Below are 12,202 nucleotides of genomic sequence, written 5' to 3' on the forward strand. Positions count from 1 at the left end.
AGTCAGATAGTATAGTATTTTAGAAAATGCGATTGAAATTTGAGTAATGTATGAAAAGCGATGAGTTTTTGTGTATTAATCTGTTTATTTCTATAGGAAAGAGTAGCTCTTATTTTGATACCAAATAGGCTTGTATAGTTCGCGAACGAACTAGTTCAATGAACTAGTTAACCTTGGTGAACTAGTGAACTTAGTTCACTTACTTTGTTCAATTTAGTTCGCGAACAGCGAAAAAGATTTGTTTCAACAAACTAAACAGCAACCTAAAGCAGTCGTAATATGACATTACAAAATAGCTTGCGCTCACCTTACATTATCATTTTTTTTATATATTTATTGGGTGAAAGGAAGTCTCATCTGTATTTGGTCCTTGTCTCCTTTTCTTATACGACGACAGCGCCCTTTTAACCCGTGTAACCAATTTCAAATATAATTAAAACTACAATTATTATCCAAAAAGCTTTAAACTAATTTATTATTAATAAATAAAGAACTCACGAGTTGACCAAAACATGCACCGACACCTTTGACATTTCGAATAAACTTAAATTTGGGAATAAAAAGATAAGGGATAAAAATACTACGAAATGGAACAAGGAATGAAAAGAAATTTAGTATGTTCCGAGAATGAAATTTGGGATATTGGGGAAATGGAATAAGGTATGTTTAGAAAGTATAAGATGTTGCAGATTTGTATCCAAGATTTTTGTTGCTAATTATTCTTAGCAACTTTTGTTGAATCTTTATGTGGGAGGGATATGCAACTTGGGAATGATGATACCTTATAAGGTATTTTGCCACATAAATACCGATAATAGAGTTGAACAAAAGAAGGTTGTTCAACAAAGAAAGTAGATCTTAAGTTATGTATTTAAATAACGAACAAAGAAGGTTCTATGCTTTACAGGAAATTTAGGATAGACAAAAATTCACTTGATATACCAAGTTCAAAGTGTCGAGACGACTAAACTCCACTCGAAAATAACGATCATTTTACATTTTTTTATTTACATAAGTTAATTTTATAAGTGTTAACTTTTATAATACTTTACTTATAAATTTCATAAGTGCTAACGAAAGCAAAGCAGAGTTAGATTAAGAACAAAAGAAATAGTTAATTGATATAAACTGAATATCAATTTATTTGAGGTAAGCTCGAATATAGTGTAGTGAAAATACTAGAAAAATTATTAACAAGGGTATTTTTTCTAGGCGGTTTTGTTTAATTATATAGACCGCCTCAATTCCATATCTAGAAAAATTGGCTTGATAAAGAAACCTACAAGAAGAAAACTATACGAAGTTACAAGGAAAATTAAGTTAACCCAGAAGGAACCCACTATAGTTCAGGTGGCTAATACGTCCTACTAGCAGTCTATAGTACCAGAGAACTCAAGTTCAATTCCAGTGTGGAACCAACCAATAATTTTTTTATTGCATTTTTTTATTTAAAGTAATTTTTTTAATCAAAGTAATTAAGCTTTTGTTGATACTTAAATTTCAAAGTTTAAATAATTAAAATACCTAATTCGAATCGGCCATACGCTAACAGTGACGGTAACAAAAGAAGTTGTTTTAAACAATTATGACACGAACCGGGTCTAAAGATACATATATATTTTGAATAGTGTTTTAAAGAACAATTTTAAGTATATACATATTAATATATTGTGGAAATAAGAACTAAAAATACAAAAAGTCCTCACGTCAACTTCTGCTGCAGTGATCACTTCATCAGGATATAAAAGGGTGAGTTTGATTAAAAAATACATATATTAAAAATAAAACTTATATTAAATTATATACTTATATCTATCTTAAAATAATAACGCTATTCAAAAGGGTTTTGTGGGTAGGGGATTAATGATTAATTAATTGAATTAACATAAAACTAAAATAAGAATAAAAATCTAAAATTTATAATAAATACGAAGAAGTTATAATCGCTAATAACTATTTCTTTGAACCAAATCTAAAAACGTATTTACTGAATTCGATTTAGTATCATAAAATTATTTGTCTTTAATTTCGATAAAATTGCATACAAATAAAATATAACTAAAATTATTGAAATTTGCATTAATATTAAATAATTTTGATAATGATAAACTTAGAATAAAATGATGATCTTAATGAAATGCAAAACTATTTATTTTTCTTTAAATGAAATTTGAAAAGTTAAAAGAATGAAGATGGAGTAAGTTTTAACATAAAGAGATGGGGGGGGGGGACAAAGTAAGTAGGAGGAAGTACTGAAGATAAGAAGATGCCAATTTTAAGGGTCGTCTAGGCGAGTACGGCGACTATGGAAGGGAGGGTGAGAAAATTGTCTCGCGTATCTTCAACATCTAAAGATACATTAGACTGGTATGATATTTATTTTTTTTGTAATAAGGTTGAAGATCAAAGAACCACACCCACCGACGAGCTACAGTAGCGACCAGCATACCAGCAAAGATCTTCGGTACCCAAACAAACCTGTTACAAAATGGCGCCCAACGTGATTGTTGCCCACTATTGCGAAATAGTGAGGCCAAGATTTTTGAGCCACTTCAAGATTTGATTGCAGTTTAGTTTAAATTTAAATTTTTTTATTTTTTGATTTTTTTAGTTTTTTTTTAACTTTGCTTAATTTTTATAATATTTGGTGATGTCTGCCTGTGAGTCCCGATGACTGATGGTATGGTTTCGGTATCGCGTTGCCACATGGTAATTCACACCAAAAACATTTAAAATACAAGAAAGGCTTAACAGTTTGAGTCTGTGGAAAATCTATTAAGGTATTCACAAAGCCGAACAATTTAGCCCTTGCTTGGAGATGTAGGTTGGAAGAAGACTCGTAATGCGGGAGCGTTCTCGAAAGTCCTTTCAGCTGATTCTCAGTAGATCCTTTTATTTTATTTTTCTTAGAGTCTTCTCAGATGAAAAGTTGTCTGTTGTTGTCCTAAGGAAAAGGAAATTTAATTTAATAAAAGTAATTTCAAAATTAGTTTTAGATTCAGAGTTACCACTAGTTTATTTAATTTTTTTATCTTGGCTCAGAAGACTACGGCATCTTCTCATTCTTCGGTCTTCAGTCCTTTTATAGTTTAGTCACCCTCATCTCTTTAACAATTTATGAAAAGTTTCTGAAATTGAAATATTGTTTTTATTAAACAGAGTTTATTATTTAATTAAATTTTTATTTTTTTGAAAAGCCAAATACAATTTTAAAAGTGAAATTTATATTTTCCTGATTAAAATTCGTTTTTTTAACCCAAGTTAAATTATTTTAAAAATCGAATTGTTTTTTTTATTTTTTATTTTTTTGGTTTGAGTCGACTGGATAGAATTTTGAAGTTCTGGTAACCAGATAAGCTGTTGGAGTTCAAAATAGAAATAGTTTTTATACTTTGTTTTCAAACATTTAATAGATTAGAGCTTGAATTTATTCAAGAGAAAGCTTTTGTGAGTCGGTTTAGAGCTCAAGAGTATGAGCCAAAACAACCCGAAAAAAAGTTTGTTAGGCAGTAGTTGGGGAAATCTTCGAGCTATATCAGAAGCTAGGTTCGAAAGTTTTGTACGGCGTTTTAACAACACCATAGATAGGTTTAATTTAGATCAATCGGTAGATTTTTCCAGAGAATTAAACTCAATTATTTCGGATTATAGTGCCGACATGTCTAATGTTAATGGTTCAGTAGAACCTTCGGAGGCGAACCAAAGTGTACAGTCAGAAGTAGACTTAGCGAATAAAACTTTTGAAAATGGAATAGATCCTGCCCGGACAGAACAGGTTGTCCCTCCTGGAGCAGGAACTTCTAACACAGTCCAGGGTCCTGGTAGGTTTGAACGTGATGATTTCGCTGATAGGGTGGAAAGGAGTCTACTCGATAACCAAATGCGTGTTTTTGAGCAAATGAAACAATTTATGGATAGTGTAAATCAGCGGTTAGACAATTTTGAGAAAAGCAATCCTCAAACGTCTGTAGGTGAACATTTCGCACAGCAATTTACTTCTCCGCTGCAAAGGGAATTTAATGCTTTATCATTAAATAACTCAAATGCTTCAGTTAGGTGCCGTATAGATACATGGCATATTAAATACGATGGCACTAGCAATATCTCCGATTTTTTATTTCAAGTGGATTATTTGCAGGTTTCGTCAGGGTATACAGATGAGCAAATAAAACCTTATTTTCAGTCATTACTCAATGGTAAAGCTAACGAGTGGTTTTGGAGGTATTTACGTAAGAGACCAGATGCGAAACTTGCAGAAGTGAAATCTGAGATGCGTAAAGAGTTTGAACGCCCGGAAAGTGATGTAGAAATTTATATGCGGTTGCTCACTCGCAAGCAGGGATATAAAGAGTCGTTCGATGAGTTTTATAATGCCATTGTTAAGATCAATGATCGCATGAAAGAACCATTCGATAGCAGAAAATTAGTAGACGTTATTCGAAATAATGCGAAGGATAAGTTAGGAGAAATGTTGTTGGCTGCAGATGTGAAAACAATGGAACAATTGAGAATAAAGGCTAGGGAAGCCGAAAGATTTTTGGCAAAACGATTTTCTTCTCCCAAAGTTGTTCATGAACTAGCTTTGGAAGAAGAAACAAAGCCGCATGACGTAGAAGATGAAGAGATCGCAGCTTTTTCACATCAAGGTAGGGTAGGAACAGCTTCAAATTATTCTTGTCATAATTGCGATGGAAAAGGACATTCATACTTATACTGTCCTTCACACACCCGTAATTTGTTTTGTTATTTTTGCGGAGCAAAAGGTGTAACCACACTGGAATGTCCAAAACATGCGGGAAACTCTCGACGGGACGACAAGAAGGGTTGGGAAAGTCGTCCCCCGAAAACCAATCCAGACCCTTCCAAGCAATAAAGAAACAAACTAAGAAACAACTTACCTCTGATAACTCCTGCTCTCAACAAGACCAAGGAGAAAATTCCCAATTGTTAGAAGAAAAAGACAGTAAGGTAGAGTCCAATCCAACCAAGATTCTCAAGCGTGAAGTACCTCCGGAAATTTCTAGTCACCCAGTCCACACTTATGATCTGAAGTCTCTTCACGATAGAAAAATGACTTATGAAAAAGCGCGTGCTAGAATAATGGGAACAAAACAAAGTTTAGTTGATAAAAAAGTTCAAAAATGTAGGAATAGGTATAGGAACAGAAGGAAAGTTAGAAAACTAATTCTTGATTCAATTATTTCTTCTGAATCAGATGGTAGAATGTACGCCAACGTTTTACTAGAAAATGAATCTATTTTCGGATTATTGGATAGCGGTGCATCAATTTCAGTACTAGGCAAAGAGTGCTTGGATTTAGTAAAGCGAATAGGAGTAAAGGTAACATCTTACGAAAATAAAGTTAGCACCGCAGACGGAAAAGCTCACAATATAATTGGATTTTGTAAAATATCCACAAAATATAATGGTGTTTCTAAAAATCTTACTTTCTACCTGGTCCCAAACCTCACCCAGACACTTTATTTAGGCATGAACTTCTGGAGGGAGTTTAATTTATTACCTCAAATCGGTGAAATACAAGCTAATGTCTATGACGATGAAAAAGAGGTTAATATTAAAGATGAAGCAAAATTAATTGAACTTTCCCCAGAACAGAAAATGCAGTTAGAGGCAACAAAAAAGTTGTTCCCGAATTTTGTCGAACTGGGTCTAGGAAAAACTCACGTTGGCGTTCACGTCATTGATACTGGTGAAGCGGCACCAATCAAATCAAGACACTACCCATTGTCTCCCGTCCGACAAGAGGAAGTTTATAAAGAATTAGACCGCATGTTAGAGCTTGGGGTTATTGAGGAGTGTAATTCTCCATGGTGTTGCCCATTGGTTTTGGTAAGAAAGCCTGGCAAAGTTAGATTGTGTTTAGACTTTCGTAAGGTAAATGCAGTCACAGTAAAAGATGCGTACCCCATGCCGCACATTGATGGTCTATTGAGCCGAATAAAGGATACACACTACATCTCAGGCATTGATCTCAAGGACGCATATTGGCAAATACCATTAGAAGAAAAGTCGCGGCCAAAAACAGCCTTTGCAGTCCCAGGTAAGCCACTTTACCAATTCAAAGTGATGCCATTTGGACTGAGCAATGCAGCACAGACGTTGTGTCGTACCCTTGATAAGGTTATACCATCACGTCTAAGAGATCAAGTTTTTTTATATCTAGATGATTTGTTAGTTTGCACTGAAGATTTTGAAAGTCATTTGAGTATATTGAAAGAAGTAGCATCGTGTCTTCGCAGGGCTAATCTTACCATAAATCTCGATAAGAGTAAGTTTTGCATGCGGGAGATAAAGTATCTTGGATATATAGTAGGACATGGGACTTTAAAAACTGATCCAGATAAGATTGAAGCGATGGTAAATTTTCCCATTCCCAAGTCTCAAAGACAAGTTCGACGATTCTTAGGACTGACTGGATGGTATCGTCGCTTTATCAAAAACTATTCTGATTTAGCAGCACCGTTGTCGGATTGTTTTAAGAAAAAGAAGTTTGAACTCAGTCCTAAAGCTTTAGAAGCTTTTAACAAGTTAAGAGAAGCTCTTGGGTCAGCACCGGTATTAAACCAACCAGATTTTAAAAAGCCTTTTACGATTCAATGTGACGCTTCTTCGGAAGGCATTGGGGGTGTTCTCTTTCAACTGGATGAGGATGGAAATGAGAAACCCATAGCATATATGTCTAAAAAGCTCAACAAAGCCCAAAGGAACTATACGGTAACAGAGTTGGAATGTCTTGCTGCGGTCTTAAGCATAAGAAAGTTTCGGGCATATGTTGAGGGATTACCTTTTCGTGTGATAACTGATCACGCAAGTCTGAAGTGGCTAATGTCACTGAAAGACTTGAGTGGACGGTTAGCTAGATGGAGCTTAGAGCTACAAGTTTTTCGTTTCGATATAGAACACCGAAAAGGATCTCTCAACGTAGTACCCGATACTTTATCTAGAGTAGACATGGATGGTATTTCAATTCTGTTACCTGTACTAGGAGAAAGTTGCGATGAGATTTCTATTACTTCAGTTGCAGAAGAAGTAGATTTAGAGTCAGAAGATTTTGATTCCGAACAATATTCCAAGTTGAGAGAGAACATCCTCGCGGAGCAAGAGTTACTTCCGGACTTGATAGTATCTGGAAAATATGTGTACAGGAGAGTGCGTTTTAGAACTGGAAAGGTGGGTGAAGAAGATTCACTTTGGCGACTTTGGTTGCCAGAAACATTAACTCGACAGGTGATAGAATCAGCTCACGATAGTAAGCTGTGTTTGCATAGTGGTTTCAGCAAAACATACGAAAGAATTCGCGAAAAGTACTATTGGCCAAAAATGGCTATAGATATAAAACAGTATGTGAGTTTATGTGAGACTTGTAAAACAGTCAAAGCTCCAAACGTAACATTGCGCACTCCTATCGTAAATCAAATAGTAACCGAAAGACCTATGCAAAGACTTTTCATAGATTTATTAGGCCCCTATCCTCGAACCAAACGGGGAAACGTTTATGTCTTAATTGTATTAGATCATTTCAGCAAATTTGTTTTCTTGAAAGCACTTTCAAAGGCCACGTCTTCAAAAATAATTCAGTTTTTAGAAGGAGACATTTTTCATCAATTCGGAACTCCGGAAATGATACATTCTGACAACGGTCAACAATTTGTGTCTAAAGAATTTCAATCGTTTTTAAATATCTATGGAGTTAAACAACAGAAAACGGCTTTATATTCTCCGCAGGCCAATAACTCAGAAAGAGTAAACCGAAATGTTTTAAGCAAATTAAGAATTTGTATTTCCGAAGACCAAAACGATTGGGATATTCATTTGTCAAGCATTGCTTGTTCGTTGCGTTCAGATGTCCATGATTCTATAGGATGTCAACCATATTTTGCACTGTTTGGCCAAAACATGGTAGTACACGGATCAACTTATAAAATAATACGAAATCTAAAAGCACTCGCGGATCCCGAATTACTAACTACCCCAAAGGAGGCTAAAATAGTGCTATCAAGACAGAAAGTAGCTGAAAATTTAAAGAAAGCACATTTAAAATCGAAAAAAACTTACAATTTACGTTCCAATCCAGTAAGTTATGTAGTGGGTCAAGAGGTGTTTCACCGTAATTTTGCCCAAAGCAATTTTGCTAAAGGCATCAACGCAAAATTATTGCCAAAATTCCTTAAGTCCAGAATCCGTAAAGTTGTAGGGACTTGTTTATACGAACTTGAAACGCGTGAAGGTAAATACATAGGAGTATATCACTCGAAAGATATACGTCAATAACCTGAAAGAAAAAGGTAAACAAAAACAAACCACAAAGTATCAAGCGTAAAATTAGAATGAATTTATAGAACTTATCTGATAGAAAGTTAGAACTTTGCCCGGCACGAGACAACAGGGCGTAAGGTACGGCTCCCACGTTAGTTGAAAGATGCGACTTTTTCTTTAAGCAAATTTAGCCGTACTCGCAAATAGGTAATCCAAATAAAAATCATATTGTTTACAGAAAATGTAAACAAGACTGAACTGTCATTTCATTTTCAGTCATTTCACTTTTCAGTTATAATCCGTTTCCAAGTAAGGTTAATTTTGTATAAACAAAATAGTAACCGTACATTTTAATTCTTTTCTTACACATTGAGTCATACTTTCTCCTTTTAGCACAAGAGGGTATATGATAATACTACGCACCATTTTTTTTTACAGCCATTTTTTTATTTTTTTATTTATTATTTTTATATTTTATTGAATTTTGTTTTTGAATTTGTTTTAGCAAAAGTTGAAATATCACTTCTTTAGCACTATGCAAGAGTATTTAAAAATCACTGTTAAAGTAAACATTTGATAACTTTTCCGATGTTCAAAATCTCGTACGTACGTGGGTTCATATGCATTGTTTCCAACAAGTATTTGTCGGAAACCAGCATAGCCCTGTAACCAATTTCAAATATAATTAAAACTACAATTATTATCCAAAAAGCTTTAAACTAATTTATTATTAATAAATAAAGAACTCACGAGTTGACCAAAACATGCACCGACACCTTTGACATTTCGAATAAACTTAAATTTGGGAATAAAAAGATAAGGGATAAAAATACTACGAAATGGAACAAGGAATGAAAAGAAATTTAGTATGTTCCGAGAATGAAATTTGGGATATTGGGGAAATGGAATAAGGTATGTTTAGAAAGTATAAGATGTTGCAGATTTGTATCCAAGATTTTTGTTGCTAATTATTCTTAGCAACTTTTGTTGAATCTTTATGTGGGAGGGATATGCAACTTGGGAATGATGATACCTTATAAGGTATTTTGCCACATAAATACCGATAATAGAGTTGAACAAAAGAAGGTTGTTCAACAAAGAAAGTAGATCTTAAGTTATGTATTTAAATAACGAACAAAGAAGGTTCTATGCTTTACAGGAAATTTAGGATAGACAAAAATTCACTTGATATACCAAGTTCAAAGTGTCGAGACGACTAAACTCCACTCGAAAATAACGATCATTTTACATTTTTTTATTTACATAAGTTAATTTTATAAGTGTTAACTTTTATAATACTTTACTTATAAATTTCATAAGTGCTAACGAAAGCAAAGCAGAGTTAGATTAAGAACAAAAGAAATAGTTAATTGATATAAACTGAATATCAATTTATTTGAGGTAAGCTCGAATATAGTGTAGTGAAAATACTAGAAAAATTATTAACAAGGGTATTTTTTCTAGGCGGTTTTGTTTAATTATATAGACCGCCTCAATTCCATATCTAGAAAAATTGGCTTGATAAAGAAACCTACAAGAAGAAAACTATACGAAGTTACAAGGAAAATTAAGTTAACCCAGAAGGAACCCACTATAGTTCAGGTGGCTAATACGTCCTACTAGCAGTCTATAGTACCAGAGAACTCAAGTTCAATTCCAGTGTGGAACCAACCAATAATTTTTTTATTGCATTTTTTTATTTAAAGTAATTTTTTTAATCAAAGTAATTAAGCTTTTGTTGATACTTAAATTTCAAAGTTTAAATAATTAAAATACCTAATTCGAATCGGCCATACGCTAACAGTGACGGTAACAAAAGAAGTTGTTTTAAACAATTATGACACGAACCGGGTCTAAAGATACATATATATTTTGAATAGTGTTTTAAAGAACAATTTTAAGTATATACATATTAATATATTGTGGAAATAAGAACTAAAAATACAAAAAGTCCTCACGTCAACTTCTGCTGCAGTGATCACTTCATCAGGATATAAAAGGGTGAGTTTGATTAAAAAATACATATATTAAAAATAAAACTTATATTAAATTATATACTTATATCTATCTTAAAATAATAACGCTATTCAAAAGGGTTTTGTGGGTAGGGGATTAATGATTAATTAATTGAATTAACATAAAACTAAAATAAGAATAAAAATCTAAAATTTATAATAAATACGAAGAAGTTATAATCGCTAATAACTATTTCTTTGAACCAAATCTAAAAACGTATTTACTGAATTCGATTTAGTATCATAAAATTATTTGTCTTTAATTTCGATAAAATTGCATACAAATAAAATATAACTAAAATTATTGAAATTTGCATTAATATTAAATAATTTTGATAATGATAAACTTAGAATAAAATGATGATCTTAATGAAATGCAAAACTATTTATTTTTCTTTAAATGAAATTTGAAAAGTTAAAAGAATGAAGATGGAGTAAGTTTTAACATAAAGAGATGGGGGGGGGGGACAAAGTAAGTAGGAGGAAGTACTGAAGATAAGAAGATGCCAATTTTAAGGGTCGTCTAGGCGAGTACGGCGACTATGGAAGGGAGGGTGAGAAAATTGTCTCGCGTATCTTCAACATCTAAAGATACATTAGACTGGTATGATATTTATTTTTTTTGTAATAAGGTTGAAGATCAAAGAACCACACCCACCGACGAGCTACAGTAGCGACCAGCATACCAGCAAAGATCTTCGGTACCCAAACAAACCTGTTACACCCGACAGACGCGCATAGGGGTATTTACCAATTTTAGGCGGACAAAATTATTTTTCCGGTTTATCTTCATCAACAAGGTATTTAGTACTGGAATAAAGTGTTTTAAGTGTTGATTTCAATGAAAACATTTTTCTTCCTAAACCACTTTTTGATCAAACAAAAAAGTGTCAAGAATGGATCCCAATGGTTTGTTAAAACGCTTATAAATGGAGTTCTATTAATGGTATCGCCAAGATAAAGGTCTTAAAACTTAGGAAAAATCATAAGGATTCAGGTTCTTTAATTCAAAAAGTTGAATCTTTAAAAAAACTTAAAATATGGATACTGAATACAAGGTAACCATTTTTCAAAACCTAAAACCTTTAAGAAGGGCAAACGTGTCGAAGTTGCACTTAGTTGCACCTTTTTTTTACAGATTCAATTAGATAAAAGTTTAAACTTTAGAAAACATAAAATTTTAACACACAATAATGTGAAATTGTATAACTTATCTCCTTACTAACACAGAAATTTACTTTTTTTACGATTAATTTATATTAAGATTCAACATATCACTTTTTTATTTATAAAGTAATACAACATTTAGATACAACATCTAGTAGACAGTTTCGTATCTCCTTATCAATATTCCATAAAAACTTTTTTCTAAATCCACTTAAAAAAAAAGTACTTACTTAAGCACAGACGGTAAATTACAAAAAAAAAAAATTAATTTTATCTTTGGGCTGAAAACTTTGAACTGTAGACCGCTGCTGTTAGTCACCTGAAGTGATAATCAATTTTAAAACTATAAGAAAACGCTAAGCAAGTTATCTTCTTTTAGTAGGATGTTGATTTTTTACGTTTGGATCAGTTTAAAATTTCGTGCTTTGTCCGCCTAAATTGACTAAATACCCCTATGTGAGACGTTTAAAGAAGGGGTGCAGAAACCAAATTGCATATGAAATTGCATCCAATTCTTTGTTGAGCGAAATCAGTTCCTCTGCTCTACCTCAAGATTTAGAGGTAAAACATCGTCTTCAAGCACCCCTTACCCTTATTTCTGAGCAAGAAAGAAAAACAAGTACCATCTTGGTCCTTGCATTACTATGATTTCCATTTAATGAAAGCAAAACGTACTTCTTCTAGACTTTTGTCAGGAACCAGAAAGCTCGACAAGTATATGAACGAAATTAAGAATTTTTATA

General features: G+C 33.0%; 1 protein-coding gene and 1 long non-coding RNA gene across 4 annotated transcripts in view; both read right to left on the reverse strand.

The window, feature by feature from the left end:
* The window catches only part of LOC129907473 (probable beta-hexosaminidase fdl), an 85,188-nt gene that overhangs the window by 1,409 nt on the left and 71,577 nt on the right, over positions 1–12,202 (reverse strand). The window lies entirely within an intron of this gene.
* LOC129907484 (uncharacterized) lies at positions 2,203–5,685 on the reverse strand. The gene is made up of 3 exons (XR_008771041.1): positions 4,899–5,685; positions 3,009–3,128; positions 2,203–2,944 (listed from the first exon to the last, which is right to left on the reverse strand). It is a non-coding gene; the product is annotated as an uncharacterized LOC129907484 (long non-coding RNA).

This window comes from Episyrphus balteatus, chromosome 1 (genome assembly GCF_945859705.1).
Source record: "Episyrphus balteatus chromosome 1, idEpiBalt1.1, whole genome shotgun sequence".
In the NCBI taxonomy this organism is placed as follows: domain Eukaryota; kingdom Metazoa; phylum Arthropoda; class Insecta; order Diptera; family Syrphidae; genus Episyrphus; species Episyrphus balteatus.